Source organism: Jaculus jaculus, chromosome 6 (genome assembly GCF_020740685.1).
Source record: "Jaculus jaculus isolate mJacJac1 chromosome 6, mJacJac1.mat.Y.cur, whole genome shotgun sequence".
NCBI lineage: Eukaryota > Metazoa > Chordata > Mammalia > Rodentia > Dipodidae > Jaculus > Jaculus jaculus.
This window is the reverse complement of record NC_059107.1, coordinates 140,630,215-140,646,081: the sequence shown is the minus strand read 5'-3', so window position 1 is coordinate 140,646,081 and position 15,867 is coordinate 140,630,215. Positions and strand designations below refer to the sequence as shown.

The 15,867-nt window shown below is 36.8% G+C and overlaps 1 long non-coding RNA gene across 1 annotated transcript in view; it reads right to left on the bottom strand.

Moving 5' to 3' along the window:
- LOC123461682 overlaps positions 1-14,736 on the bottom strand; it is a 99,156-nt gene extending 84,420 nt beyond the window's left edge. The window contains exon 1 of the long non-coding RNA XR_006637789.1: positions 14,628-14,736. This is a non-coding gene — a long non-coding RNA (uncharacterized LOC123461682). The remainder of the gene's footprint in view (positions 1-14,627) is intronic.
- Between the last annotated feature and the right edge of the window lie 1,131 nt (positions 14,737-15,867).

Sequence of the window (15,867 nt, the reverse complement as noted above, 5' to 3'; positions counted from 1 at the left end):
TCAGTCTTGCTCTACATGCAACATTTTCCTCACAGAGGAAAAACTTCAACAATCTGTAATCCCTTTGTACCCTTGACTGTTTCTGAAACCTGCTTCTATGGTGTTGTGTTGTCATTGTCTTTTCTTTTGTGGGATCGTGTCCTTTCCAACTATGAGGATTACCCTCTTTGATTTTACAAAGTATCGTTAGCCTTGGTCTTGAACCTGTTGCATTGACACTCCCGAGTCGACTTTGATTTGTCCCTCTGAGTTCTGAAAACTAACACTCATCTTTGGCTTTCTAAGTTGTCTTAAGCCACCCTATTATTATGATTCACCATAACTGCTGGTGCTGTTTGCCAGGATCTCAGTTTGACTCCCTCTTCTCATGTCTCTGCTGTTTTCTGATACTGTTAGTTCTCTGAACTTGAGAGTGCATGTGGGTACCTCACACAGCACCATACTACCTTGCCTCTAGGCCTTCTCTGGTCTGCCAAATTCTTCTTGGGAATTTTTTTATTACTATTAAAAACATATTTTGTATGGATACATCATGTGTTGTTACCTTCTTTTCCCTCATCCCTGCCCCCATTCATTTGGAGACCCTCCTTAGTAGGGTTGCAGGTACTCCCCATAGGATTGTGGTTTATATGTTGGGGAGCAGAAATTTTGTGGGGGAGGCAATACCTCTGATGACATGATGTCTCAAACTGTGGCCCTTACAATCTTTATGCCCCTCTTCTGCAAAATTCCTTGAGCTGTGGTGGGTGTGCTTTAAGTCTTCTTCAGTGATAAGCTCTTAGGAGTCTCTAGGCCTCTGAAATTCATCTCAATGCTTATATCATCCAACCATTCATTCCTCTCTTACTTCTATACACTTTCCCAACATGTGCCCTGAGTTTATGATGATGTCTTCAGCTCACAATATTCTTCTTTTCCACCTTTAGCTAAGATTATATCTGGCTTTCTGTAAGAAGACAACCTTGCTGGAAATATCCAGAAAGCAAAAACTCCTTAGCTTCAATTTCTTTGGTACAGTTAGAGAACAGATGCCCTATTTTTTTTCTAATTCTTAAAATTACCCAATGATATGAATATTCTATGACTATAGTAACATTTTCTCTGTACAAATTTATTATATATATGGCTCTTTTATTGGACTTTGACACTTCAAGTGCATGACTTATAGCTACAACTCCACCTTCTTGGGTAGTATCCAGTCATAATTTTTAAAATGTAGAGAATCTAATGGTAAAACAGAAAATAGGAAGAAATATGTAAATTTACCTGTTTGTCCACAGGGACATAAATGAACATATCATTGTGATAGTCACATAGCTTGACTCCATTTGCTTCCCTCAGGGGCCTGGAAAGCTCTAAACCTGTTCCTTACCTTGCTCTCTGTTCTGTGATGCTAATCCAACCATGGACTTGCTTTTGAAGTCAACTGGAACATCAGGCATGAGTGAGCTCAAGAGAGCACATGAAAGGAAGAGGAGAAAACTGGCATATTGTTCTTAACCAAAGGGTCTGGGCTATTTTTGAGTTTCTATACACACTTGGGCATCCCACAGACTTCAAGAGCCTGAAGATGAAGTAGGGGAAGCTGGTGTCTGAAAAGTCCAGGGAATGGGCCACAGATAAAACCATAGTAGAATGAACATTTTCCAAGTAAGTCATTGTCACAGCTTCTTTTTTTCTTTACCATGTCATATATATCACAGATAGAAAAAAAAAATAAGCCTACAAAATCATTCCTTGTGAATGGCAGGCTCTTCTGAAAATGGTATCCACTCTTCATCTGAAGTATAAAAATTGCCTTGTAGACGTGGATTCAGTTTCATGCAACAGATATTTATCTTTGCTTTCAGTAAAGATAGGAGTGATGCCCACCACATTGAGAGTACCATCAACATCTCCGAAAGAAAACACAGAAAGCAGCTCTTATAGCATTCAGGCCTCCACGACCACTCACAGACCCTCTTCTCAAATAGCATCAGCATGTAATAGAGCAGTGTGGGTGAACTTCACAGTGAAGCTTTATACTACAGTGTTAACACTGCAGTGTTGCTTTAATCCTATACTTAGCCTTAAGCCAAATAACATTTCAGAGACCGACTAAATATATGTACATAGCTTTGACCCCCCCCCAAGAGTACTTTTCTTAAGCCAAATTCTACTAAAATAAAAGGGCTACCCAAGAAGACCCACTACTTAATATTTTAGGGTGCATGTTCTTCATTGCCACAAATTCCTATGAAATAATTTGTAAATTTTGGGGAATAGGGTTAGCCCTCACCACATATGGCTAAAGTGGGTAACATGGAAATGGTCAGAAAATGTTTCCAAAATAGTATAACATTTTAAAAATACTTTATTCATTTATTTGCAAGGAGAGAGACAAAGAAATAATGGAGAGAAAGAGAGAGAGAAAGTAGGGTATGCCAGGATCTCTAGCCTCTGCAAGCAAACTCCAGATGCATGTACCACTTTGTTCACTTGACTTTACATGGGTATTGGGGAATGAAACCAGGTTGATTAGACTTTGTAGATAAGTGCCTTAACCACTAATCCACCTCTCTAACCCCTGAATAGTATAACTTATTTTACAGCAGAGAATGAGTCACAGTTTTAAGTCACGGCCCAAGGTAATAGTAGGTCTGAGATTACAATCTGACTTGTTTTGCTTCTGAAACCCACTCCCTTTATTCCACAGAGGTTGCTGTTTCTCTTTGAGCCTCTAAGTAACCATGAAGAGGAGACAACAGCTAAGAGGATCCTCAAACACCATTATACAAAGTTGCCTCCATTCCAAAAACACTAGCCTCAAAATGTAGGCTCAAATTCAGAGTATTGGATTTAATAAACACCAAATGCCCTCAAAAAAAGGCAATAATCTCTAATGCAAAAGTGGATAAAACAACCTCCCAATGCAGCCTAGACAAATGAACACACATATGATACTCAGAATTGCATTGACCACTAACAAGAAATGAATTCATCAGAGGTATGAGAAAATTGTTCTGAACTTCTGGACACTGATACAATGCTATAAGTTGGATTTCATATTTAAATATTCCATGATGAAGCCTAGTATAGTATGGTTTCCATGAAGAGCACAATTATTCAAAGTAAGTCAGCGAGCTACATGGTAGGGCAAAGACCTTGATGGTAGTGGGCATCTTATGCCACAGTGAGCTTTCTTTGAATAAGCACCGTGCTGACATCCCATAAAGCGACACCAACCTCCAAAGTGTGAATGAAAGAAAAAGATGCCTGCTCTAAAACCCATTCAGGTTAAATATGGAGGAGGCCTTGAACATCATGAGCAATCAAGTTAAAGTTAGATGAATTGAGGGCTAGAGACATGGCTTAGCAGTTAAGACATTTGCTTGCAAAGCCTAAGGACCCAGGTTCGATTCTCCAGTACCCATATAAACCAGATGCACATGGTGGCACATGCTTCTGGAGTTCATTTGCAGTGGTTAGAGACCCTGGTATGCTCATTCTATCTCTCTCTCTTCCTCAAATAAATAAAAATAAAATATATTTAAAAGAATCTATGAATTGATAATTCAACCACTACCTTATTTTTTTCCTACATTTTTTCATTTCTTCTGATTTACAAAGTTAACTATCTACAATATTCTCTAGGGTATAATATTATGACATTCTCGAGTTTTTTGCTGCTATAGTTTATATTTTGTTGCTGTTTGTTTTTATTTGTGCCTCTTTGCTTCAAATACCATATATATATATATATATATGCATATACTTATACACACACACACACACACACACACCACACACACACACACACACACACACACACACACACACATATATATGGAGAGAGAGAGGCAGGCTAGAAATAATGCTTTTTGTTGCTAATTTTATGTACCAGATCACTCACTGTGTAGTAAAGAGGTGAGGAATGAAATCCCAATGAAGAACATCTCAACCATACCTTTCATAGCACATGGAACTCAAAGGTGCCTTCTGCAAATGGCTATCAAAAAGTAGTATAACTAAGAGTAGACATCACTATAGAGGGTTCCTCATGTGAGTACCCCAAAAGCATTCAAAGTCACAGGGAGGAGGTGTGTCATGTCTCTGCTGTTAGCATCTGCTTAGACAGGTGGACAGTGAACCTTGTCTCTTACAGACACTGAGAATGTGGAGCTGTCACACCCTGACAGAACCCACCACCTGTTCTGCATGTGGTTCTCATTAACCATCCTCATGTCTGATTCTTCCCATGATGCGCTTGGTATAAGTCCATAAGTCCCTTCACAGTGAAGTTTACTCCATGCTGTAGAACCTCTTCCCTGTCTCACCCACTCCCTACCATCGATAAAATGATACTGGTCCTCCCCGGCTTCAAACATGGCATATATCATCCATCAGAGATGTCTGGTAAAAACCAGTACATACATTTTTATCCATTTCTTCTCCACCCTGAGCAGGGAAGATAAAAATAGCCAACATGTTCACAGTACAAACTCTATAAGCTAAGAGTTGAGAATAAAGTCATTACTGGTTTTTGCTTTTCAACACACAGGTCAACAAAGATGAAACTATAAGTTTTCTTGTGTGAACTGTTATAACATTTTTGGCTGATTAAACATTGATTTTCTTGGACAACTATAATCAACATCTATATTAAAAATGAAATATAAATATTAAAAATGTTAAACACATAAAATATAAAGTCTTTCCTTAAAATCCTAATATTTTGTATTTGAGGTGATCCTCCTACCTCTGCCTTCTGAGAGCTGGGATTAAAGGTGTGCACCACCATGCCTGGCCCCAAAATAAAAGTTGAATGTTCTATTTTACTTAGAATACATATTTAATCTTAGTGAGTAAGAAATGTATAGTATGTCTGCCAGAGGATGAAGCTATAGGCAGACCATTACACAACTGTGTAATTGACTTTAAAGATAGCTTTACAAAGTTTTCATCATAATATGTAAGTCTTTCTTCTCAAGGCAGGAAGGTAGGTAACTTATTTCAAATGACAGACACAAAAGCAATAATAAAACTATAAGCTATTTCCATTTACACTCATGTAAACATTTTATAAATATGTTATCAAGTACAATTATAATAACAGTAAACTCTAATGACCCCTCAATGCCCAACATACCATACCAAAGAGAAGCATACTTTTATTATGAACCTTCAATAAGTAAGACGTTTGGAAGTTTGGAGCCATTTAATTATTACGCATACCACATAGTTACTTTCTCATTAAATGAACGCCTTGTGTTTTTGTTCATGAAGTCAACTAAAAAGCCTAAAGTCCATTTTAGAGAATTGCTCTTTTTCCTTAATATACTTATCATTGTCCTCACAACAAATGATAAGAATTAATATTCTGAGCCTAAAAGCTTGATCTTGATTGTTAATATTGCTTTGTACCTGTGATGAAATTGCATTCTCTTCCCAGTACTAAAGTATGATTGCTGAATGGTAATTTCATTATATTGTCCAATTAGTTCTTTAAGGTTCTTTTACTCTCTCTCCAATTATATCTGTTTGATGAGGGAAAGATCACATTTTCTCTTTGTAAAAATCCTTCATAAGGACTTAGCAACACTGGTGAGATAAGAAAGAGGGAAGAAAAGACCAATAGGCTAATCGAGTGAATGAATCTATCTAAAATTTGTGACAATATTTATTGGATTGAAGAGATATCACTGGAGTTACCAAGGCCATGTGTGATACTCATGTTTATCTCACTTAAAAAGGGAAAATAAATGTTTCAAGTCATATAGGAATGCTGTATTCTTTTAGAATGCTTTGCCATATGTGCCCACATGTCTTATTGTAGCTAGCCAATGGAAACTTGAAGCCATCAAAGCAACTATAAGACTGTAAGATGCTTATAAATATTACAGGGCCATTTGATGTCTGGGTGAACTAAAGTACATGAGCTGTCCTTGCACTGATTTATTGGGATTAATATAAGGACCAGCAAAGTGTGGATTTAAATCTTCCTACACCTGGCTTACAATAAATTCCTCAATCTTTAAAATTATATCCCTATTTATACAGATATTTTATTCTATGCCATTTTCTTGCTATAAAAGGTTAGCACAACATCAGATGAGAGTCACCATAGATCTCCTGTTGCTATTATATCAATGTGTACCTTTTAAGTGATTTCCCTGCCACTGAAACTTATACCATTCTCTGTATTTTTTTTTTTGTAATTAAAAGCTGCTAACATGAAACTAATTTTGTAAATGCCACCAAGTGGAATTCTTTTAAAGATCAACAGCATCATCATATAACATGCCTAAAAATGGTATGGTATTATCTGTGTGTCACTTACAGCCTTCTTTATTTTTAAGCATATTAAGTCCACAGCCAACTTACAAAACATAACTCACAAAAGTAGTTTTTGTACTTTTTTGAGAAAATGAGTTATTAACTTTGCATATTTACAAGGTATCCCTTATACTTGTATAATCATATTAATGTGCAATGTTGCCAAATTTGTATAATATAAACTCATGAGGGGGTCAAGGATTTAGAAGCAGTTAATTCATGGGTGGGGGGATTATTTTTTTTCAAGCAAATTAATGGATTGGGACTGCTTTGGGAAAACTGGTTGATCAAATGGTTTCACTTCCAGTTGCATGTGAGATGTTCTGATGGCCAATCACTGAGGCCAAATAATGTTGTCTGCTTGTACCTTTCATTTGTGAGCCCAGGTGACAGTGAGATACCAACAACCAGGCACTATAGCTAAATGCCAAGGTTCATGCCTTAAATTAGTGTCAGAATAAAAAGGCCATAGAAAGTTGGAACTAACGGGGAGCCAAGCTTGGCCTCTGCATTTTACCAACATCAACAAAGCATGTGATAAGCATTTGGAGCCCAGTTCATTTTTGGAACACTAGTGGACTGTTCAGTTGCTGCTGTTACAATACACTGCAGAAATCATCCTTGTTTCATAAAAGCAGGACAGCTCAGAGCCTCATGATCAAATCTTTATCCTTATTTATTTCAAGTGACAAGTAGGAATTTCTAATACACAAGACATTTCTATCAGAGTGTTCTCTTATAAATGAAAGGGTACACATGACCTAATATGTTCAACTTTTACAGCTTGCTTTAACAATGAAAAATATGGAATGCTGCATATATGTTAACCAATAGTAATGCATTCTTGAACTAAGAGCTATATTAATATCAATGTTAGCAAGCCTGGGAGTTATAGGCAGTAGAATAGCTCCAAAGCAGAAGTTAGATATAGTAGTTGTTTGAGAAATACTCACCTGAATTTCCATAAGGAATAAAGTTTCTACTTTGACAGCTTGGAATGAGAGCACACAGAAACAAAGACATAAGTATTTCTCTTGGGGCTTCAAGGCTATACTTTTAAATACAATTCAACAAAATCAAAATTAAATTAACCCCAAGAGCTGTTTGTGAATAGGAGAGATTTACACTATATCCCTTCAAGGTTGAACTTGACTGGCATTGAAGGTAAAAAAAATCGAGCATGAAGAATTAACCAGTAAAATATTTATACTGATTAGAAAGATAGCTCCTGGGGCAGGAGGCTAGCCATTGACTTTTATGATACTGGAATATACCCCAGAAAATAGAGAAGAAATCATATGCACAGTAGAACCAGCAACTTCCAGCATCAACAGCATCAATCACATTGTGGCCCTGGATAATAGAGAATATATTGCATGACTTTCACAAGCATCAAAACCCATTCTGTATCAAACATCAGTGTTGACACAAGTGGCAACTTATCCCAAGAAGAAGTAAAACTATATTTGGAAGTGAAGATGATCATATATGTCTAAACAAGTCTAAACAAAATATGCATATTTAAAATGTTTTAAGAACTCGGGTTAAATTTACAATACCACATATTCTCATTCCCTGCTAGTGCCTCCTTCCTTCTCTTCCTTCTTCTCAGCCTCAAACATATAACTGTACCTTCTCTATGTTAGGCAGTAGAGCTCTTATTCCCATGCCCTCCAGTCCTACACATTCTACCTTTGTCTCTTTTCCCACTGTTGGATTCCTGATCTATTTGCCAACTGGTCAGTTGGTATGTACCCAGATACAGACAAAAGAAATGTGAGAAGCTTTATCTATCCTCACATTACATTTGTTATGAGTCAAATGATCAATGTGGGTAAGAGAATTTTAGGATTTTATTTCTAACTTGGGCTTTTGGGGAAACTATGGGCTTTTACCCAGACATTGGAAGACAAAGACTTTGAGAAAGCAGTGGTAAAAGTATTTCAGGCACAGAAGTATTCAGAGAAAATATGAGACGAACTTCATGTAGGTAGTGAGAAGATCCACCTCTGGTGTAGAATTCCTATTTAGAAATGGTCATGATGTAGTTGGAAAGGAAGATTGAAGCACTTTGGTAAGAGATTTAAAAAGGTTTGGTACTTCATAATTGTATCCTATTGGCTTAAGGGAATCTAGATTTAAAGGGAATAACTGAACAGTATCAGAGTAATTGTGGGGCACCTTCATTCTAAGGGTAGAGATGTGGACAAATGAGTCTAAATATTTTAAAGCCTGTAATACCCACTACTTTATTTTGAGCAGCTGGCCATCATAGGTGCTCAATAATATTTGGTGAGTAATTAGAAAAATTAGCAGAACCTGGAGGACCTAGGCTTTAAGTCATCAAAGCAGTTTGGTAGATTTGTGACCTTAGATGAAGTTATTTAACTTCTAAAACTTTAGTTTCCTCATCTACAAACAGGGATGGTGAAGATTAGATGTGATATTAAAGCAAGGGGCTTAGTACATTAGCTGACAGGTGTTAGTCATTCATAATCAGAATTGGGAATCAGTCCTTAAAATTATAAATTATGATTAAAAACCTTCAAAAATAGTATAGGGCACACTGCAAGGAATCACAAAAGAATAAAACCTATTTAGTGTCTGCTGCGTCACAGGTCTAAATGGCAAGGGAAATGGTGCATTTAGGAGCATGTTTAAATTTATATCAGTAAGATAATCTTTAAATGAACTGATTTACCTATGCATTCTTCCAAATTGGCATACATATGAAAATTTTTAAGTCGTTTAAAGAATAAACAAAAGAGACTGTAGTAATGGTGGCACATGGACAGATGATAGACACTAAAGAAATGTTTGGTGAATGAGTGAACATTTTCTAAATCCCTTGTGGGAAGATGTTTTTAGATAATGTATTTAATTTCTATGTTGCAAATTCTAGCAAATTAAATTCTTCAAATATATCCTGGAAATTCAATATTTTTAAGTATTTATAGAAAACTCTTAAACACCTTACGATTCTGATAATTAACTATAGGTCATATCTTTCTGAGCACAGTGTGTAGCCTTTTTTTTTTTCTGTCTCTGGGGAAGCTCCTAGGCTACTAGTGTATTTCAGTATTTGCATTTGAACTATGAACTCAATTGCCAGAAAAATACAGGAAATTCAAGGACTTACACATGATAAATATACCAAGGCTAAATAATGTCAAGAAACATTAAGGACATAAATGTATGGCTTACAGATATTATTAAAGATGCAATGTTTTACATATTAAATGGTGCATTATTTGAGAATTACAAAGTCTAGCCACTTAAGAAGGAATAAAAGAAAATTACAAGTATATACAAACCATCTCTTGAAAAATATATCGGGAGAAGAGATAATCAGATTGTAAACATTATTAATACAATTTATACATTCCAAAGTCTGATCACATTGTTAATGAGAGGTTCAATATATAATCAAGTTCTTCAGGATAACTTTTATTTTCTTAAATCATTCTGGTATCATCTTTAAAAGTTTCCCAGTTGATGGCCATGCAAGTTAAAATGTGCTGTTGGTTCACAAAGATGATGAAATACAAACTCACATATCAAACACTGTCAAGCATTCTTGCCAAACTTCTAGAGCAATTACTTGGGGGCAATAGTCTCATGAACTACGAAGGGTCCTCCCCTGCCAGTTAACACAATAATAAATATGCTAGATGATGCTATTTGGGGAAAATGGACTAAGGTAGCTGCAGGAAAGGTAATTGAATTATACAAGTAACTTATTACTGCCAAGACAATCCATATTTTCCTAATACCCTTTAAAAAAAACTTCCCAACACCAACTCAGATCTTTACAGTATGTCATACACAGTCTCTGTTGAAACAAATTGAGGGCTATTTTTTCACACCAAACTCAGACAAATGAGTCAGGCAAACAGTTCCAAATAAATGCATGACAGGTAAAGTGACTGGTATGCATAGTGGCACATAGAAAGGACTAAGTCATGCTGAGTTACATGAAATTCTGTAACAGTGTGACAGTGGTGTTTGAAAAAGGGTATTGTTTACAAAAATAAATTAGATGTAGCTATAAGATCTCAATTTTACTTTTATAAAAACAGACTAATAGTGTGTTAATTCAACAATATTATATTCTGACTTCAAATATTCACTCACAGCAAGTTAAATAGCATTTAAAATTTTCTAATTAGCATTGAGAACAATGCAGTTTGGGAGCTATTGGTTTTGCATGACTTGCACAGAAAAATTGATATAAGGGTTTCATTTTGACTTCCATGAAAATTGATCTGATATGTCACAACTTTAGTTCCCAAAGGATTTTATTCTTTAAAAGCTACATGATTAACTTTAGTTGTGCATACATCTCCTGAAAGAATTGAAGTGCAGATGTTTCTGGTAATACTAACTGTAGTCTGCTTATACATCTACATTCACCAATTCAATAAAATGGCTATGATATCTACATAGTTATGAACATTATTATTCATTTCTTAATCTATTTTTCTAAATTTAAAATAAAACAGCATTGGAAGCAAAGTAAAATCAATTTTGTGATAGCATATAGCATTTATTCCTTCTGTTTTCTCAGCTTTCTCTGACTTTCATGCCATTTTGCTTCTCCTCTTTGAAATGCAAGCTATTAGATTGAATAGTCCTTTCTTTAAGCACCAACAAATTGTCTCTAGGAAATGCCAAATTAAAGTAGATGCAATCTGGAGCTACTTACTTTCATTTCAAGAGTTAAATGCATTTGCATGAGCTGAGATAAATGCATTATATTTTTTTCTAAAATAATTTTTACATAAGGATAAAATGATTGCCACGCACACACACAATAACAATTACCAACCAATGTTATTAGCACCAGAAAATTGTAAGCTAGAATGAGCAATAAAAACATTGCATCTGGAATGAGATATTAGAAAGTAGCTATTAAAATATTTTACTCAATTTCTATTACACCTTAAAATGAAAGCCATCAAAATGTCATTACAGGCTTTTTCCCTAGATTCTTCAGAGCAAATTTAATCATTTCAGGAAATTGAGTGCTATCCAATATTCACTTAAAGCCCTTTGCAATAACAGCAAAGCAAAACGCAATGTGAAATTTATGACATTTTATATTAAAACTCACTGATATACATAAAAAGATACATACCAGGCAATATTTGAATTCAGATACCTAGAATTAAATAATTCTTATGAAATTAAACACTCATAAAACATTACCTTCAAGAAGACCTGAAGTAAAGAGACCTCAGTCATGGAGCTGTAAGTTAAGTTCTCCAAAACCAGGGTTAACAAAGCACTCATGGATCAGTTTAAAAGAATACCTTTAAAATATCGATAATTTGGAAATTAATTCCAGATACAATTAATTACTTGTCCAAAGCAACAGAGAGCTTTCGTTGGTTGCTCAACTAAGGAGAGCTGAACATGAGTTGAAGAACTGCAGTTATAAAGGAGGCATCTTAACTTCTGCTTTCAGAAAACTGGTCCTCTGTGAAGACCCTTCTAGCCGGAAGAGACCTTTGACATCACCTAATCCTGGCTTGTAACTTATCACCAATTCTGGGAATGAAATCTACATAAAATAAAGATCATTTTCAGTGCAACCTTGCACCCCAGGATGATTGTCTCTAAAGAAATCCAAAGCTGTATCTTCCCAAGGCTGAAACAAAACATAAGATCACCTGATTTCATTTTGTTAACAAAAGCCAGGCAGTCTTGGAGAATTGCTAACAATAAAATTCTAAGTTGCTCTCTTTCATTTAAACCTTTTATACTAAAAAAAAAAAAAAAAATCAAATTTTAAATAGCCATACTTAGTGGTTTTCTAGTGCTGCTCGCAAGAAGTACATGGAATGGTTGAAATTTTTACCTTTCAATTCGTGGAGCGTCTCACTTCTTATGGATACCATTTTTCCGAAGACATTCTATGCTGGCCGATTTGGAATAGAAACCATTATCATATTACTTAAAAAAAAAAAAAAAAAAACCTACACTACAAAGCTGCCTCTTTGAAGGAAGCTGAGGGTCCTTATAAGCAATAAATGCTTTTCTCAGTATCTACATTGCCCTCATCTTATTAGCAAAGTGTGGCTTCCCTGCAGCGTCCATCAATTAGCAGTTTTTAAGGGAACAGGAATGTAATAGGGCTCATGTCTGAACACTTGCTTTCTCCATAGCCTCTCAATCATCCAGCTTTTTTCTAACAAGGGTCAAGAATGCAAGAAAATCTGGGACCCATTAAATAGCACCCAAGCAGAACATCTCCTGGGAGTCACCTATATTGGACCCAACTTTCCCTCAAAGACCTCGCTCGTCGCAACTCAAAGGGGAACGGTTGCTCGTCGCTGAGCCTCAGCACCGCTGACTGTGCGTGCCTGAGCACTTGGCAAAACAAGAGGCTAACACCATCAAGAAACTACTGCTGACTTACACTGTCCAGGCAATGGGAGAGGCAGCCCCAGATAGAGAGAAAAGGAATCCAAACGTTTTTGAACCCTGCATCCTCAGTCCACCTACAGCTTCATCACAAATGAAATGCTAATAGACAAGGGACTGAATGCCAATTTCCTCCACTTTGCTCCAAGTTTCCTTGGCCCCTCCACAATAAAAGATAGCTGTCTGTGGAGAAAGCCTTGTTCCATACCATTAACTCAGAACAAAACATATTTTTTTAGTGGGACAGAGGTGTTTACTTGTAAGAACTGATGAATTGTTCAGTACCATTTACCACTCACAGACAAAGACGTTCAACTACAGTTTTGGATAAAAATCAAGGTATATACTCCTCAATTTAAAAAAAAGAAAGAAAGAAAAAGGAGACTGCTTAAGCCACCCCCCCCCCCCAAAACCAGAGATTGAGGTCAAACTGGCCATAGCAACCATGAACAGAATTTAGGTTTCCAGAAGGACCTAGCAACGGATAAATGAGTTCAGATCTCTTTTCATCTCCACTGGTGTGAAAGCCAAAATTAAAAAGATTAGATCACCCTGCACCCATTACAAAAGGTACCACAATGAAAAAGTCATTTCCAGCCTTTGAATCACATCAAATAAATAACATTCACCCGTGCTATAATGAACAACTTTCAAAGTAAATTGAATCTCCATAGCACTGCTTTCCCTGGCTGCACAGTATTTACATAACAATATATCACAGGAAGCCCCAAATGGATCTCATAAATGGAGAGCTGGGGATAAAAAACAAAACAAAACAAAAAATCTTTAGCCCAGATTACTGTATATTCAGACCGCTTTCAATCCCCCTCCATTAAACAATGTCTTGTATCAGGAACACAATGGTTTTAATTGTGGGAAATGAAAGTTTTTGGTACATTTCTTTGAAGCCTGGGTTCATCCCAATACATTATCTTTGTGGGATACGAATGAATATTTAAAAAAAAAAATCACTTATGGTCCTAAGTCTAGGCTCTAGACTAATTTTTTGACAAAGAATTCTCACCTATGTGGAGACTGCCCCTTTGTTCCTGTCAGCATGTTTCACCCTAAATATTTGCTGAATTTGTATGTTATTTAAAGTGAAATCACCTCTGCAGGTCTTTTTTTTTTTTATTGTAGCATGTGGCTCATTAGTTATTTGTCATTTCCTAGAAAGTATAAGCTATCCTCCATGGCTGTCATAATGTCTGTGAAGTTTTAGGAATATCTCCACACACAATGGTCATCGCACCAGTCTAGTCAACACTCGATGTCTTCGTATCTATTAACAAAAAATAAGGACTAATCTCCAAATCAGATCAGCTTCCATAAACTAATATACATTGCATATGCATTTCAAATGGAGTGTATTCAAAGTAAGATGGGCAAGTCTATGGCAAAGAAAAATACTGACTGAATCTTGTCTCTTTGTAGCAGCTCACATAGATATGACTATTTGAACTCCACAGGGAATCTCATTAATTTTTAAAACTCTCTGACCTCAGTACAGTTGAATACAAAAATAATTACAAATTAAGAATAAAAGGGCATCACTTGGGTTCTGTACAGCTCTACATTGCACAAAACATTGCTAACTATCATCAAACAGCCTTTTTTTTTAATTCCACATATAAATTTAACAGCATGATAAATGTCACCACAGAGACATAAAAAGCAGCTCACCCTTTCGCTGTCCCGCTCACACCTCACCTCCGATGATTCTAACACAAAGCCCCGGCGAACCTGTGTTCGCCGGCTAGGGACTGGAGGGGAGGATTCACGGTGGAAAAAAATATTTCCCTACGGAGATTCCCTTTATATTACAATGTCTCTCTCAGTCACAAAGATACAAAAGTATGAGAATTAGGGCAGAAATATTTTCTTACCTCAAACTTGTCAGAAGGACGGTCTTGTCATTGTTGTCACCTCCACTGCCCCCACTCACCATCGTGGGAATTGGCTCCACAATGTTGATTGCTCCGTGCCTCAGTTACAGCTGTGACATTCATCTGTCTGCATTGAACCTATGAGGGGGAATGAGAGAGGAAGGGCGACAGAGAGAGAATAAGACTGAGAGGGCGTGCGTGTGTGTGTGTGTGTGTGTGTGTGTGTGTGTCAGCATGCTAGAAAGACTACGGGAGAGAGAGAGAAAAAAAGAGAGGGAGGTTGCTGACTTGAGACTAAGAACCTAAAACCTCCGGCCAAGTCAAGCCTGAACAGAAATGATCAAAGCCCTGTCCTTCATCAACAGAGTAGACAGCTTTTTTTTTCCTTTCCTCCTCCACTGAAAAGTGGGACTGTCATTGGGGATTCTCACCAGGAACTGGCTGGCTACAGAGGCAGACCTTCTCCAGAGTGTGAGCGCTGCCCAGCAGCCCGTACAGAATACAGGTACCTATTGTTCCAGAGACAGATATGTAGCCAGCCAGTCAGACTCTGACAGATCTCAGCAAACCAGCGAGCCTGCCTTCATTTTAACTCCTTATTTACTAGTGCCTTTTCAGAGGTCTTCTCATCACCCACACAAAATCAATGCAGATGAGGCAGATAACCTCAGGGCAGGAAAAAACCCAGATCTTTTATTTATTTATTTATTTTTTAAAGCAGGGACTTTCACCATTATTCCTGCAATTTTTTTTTTTTATGTTGAATTTGATTGCAAATATCTTCTTTTTTTTTCTGGGGAGAAATGAAGCGTTAGATTGCATGTGGGGAAGACTTAGTAAGAGAAAACCTTGCTATCTAACATGAGCAGCGCAGCCAATTTAATAAAGAAGAGAGAAATCAGGGGCATTTCAAACACCCTATGTGTAAATGTATAGGCTCCGAAACAGATGGGGGTCACCTAAACCAAAGGGGCCACAGCTTTTTATAGAGGTGTGTCACCCTTTGGAAACATTTGGCATAAAAATCCACCCTAGTAGACTTGTGTCCTTAGAGGTTCAGTCTTCCTGGTCCTACCCCTTCTCTAAACTGCAATGCTGTCTCCATCACCCCCAAACATCTCCCATCCCTGGTGCTTCCCCACTGTCTTCCAATATCACCAAAGCTTAGAGGAAAAAAAATAACTTCTACATCCTCCCTGATGGAGTTCAAGATGCAGATGGTATATTTGATTCCTTAAAT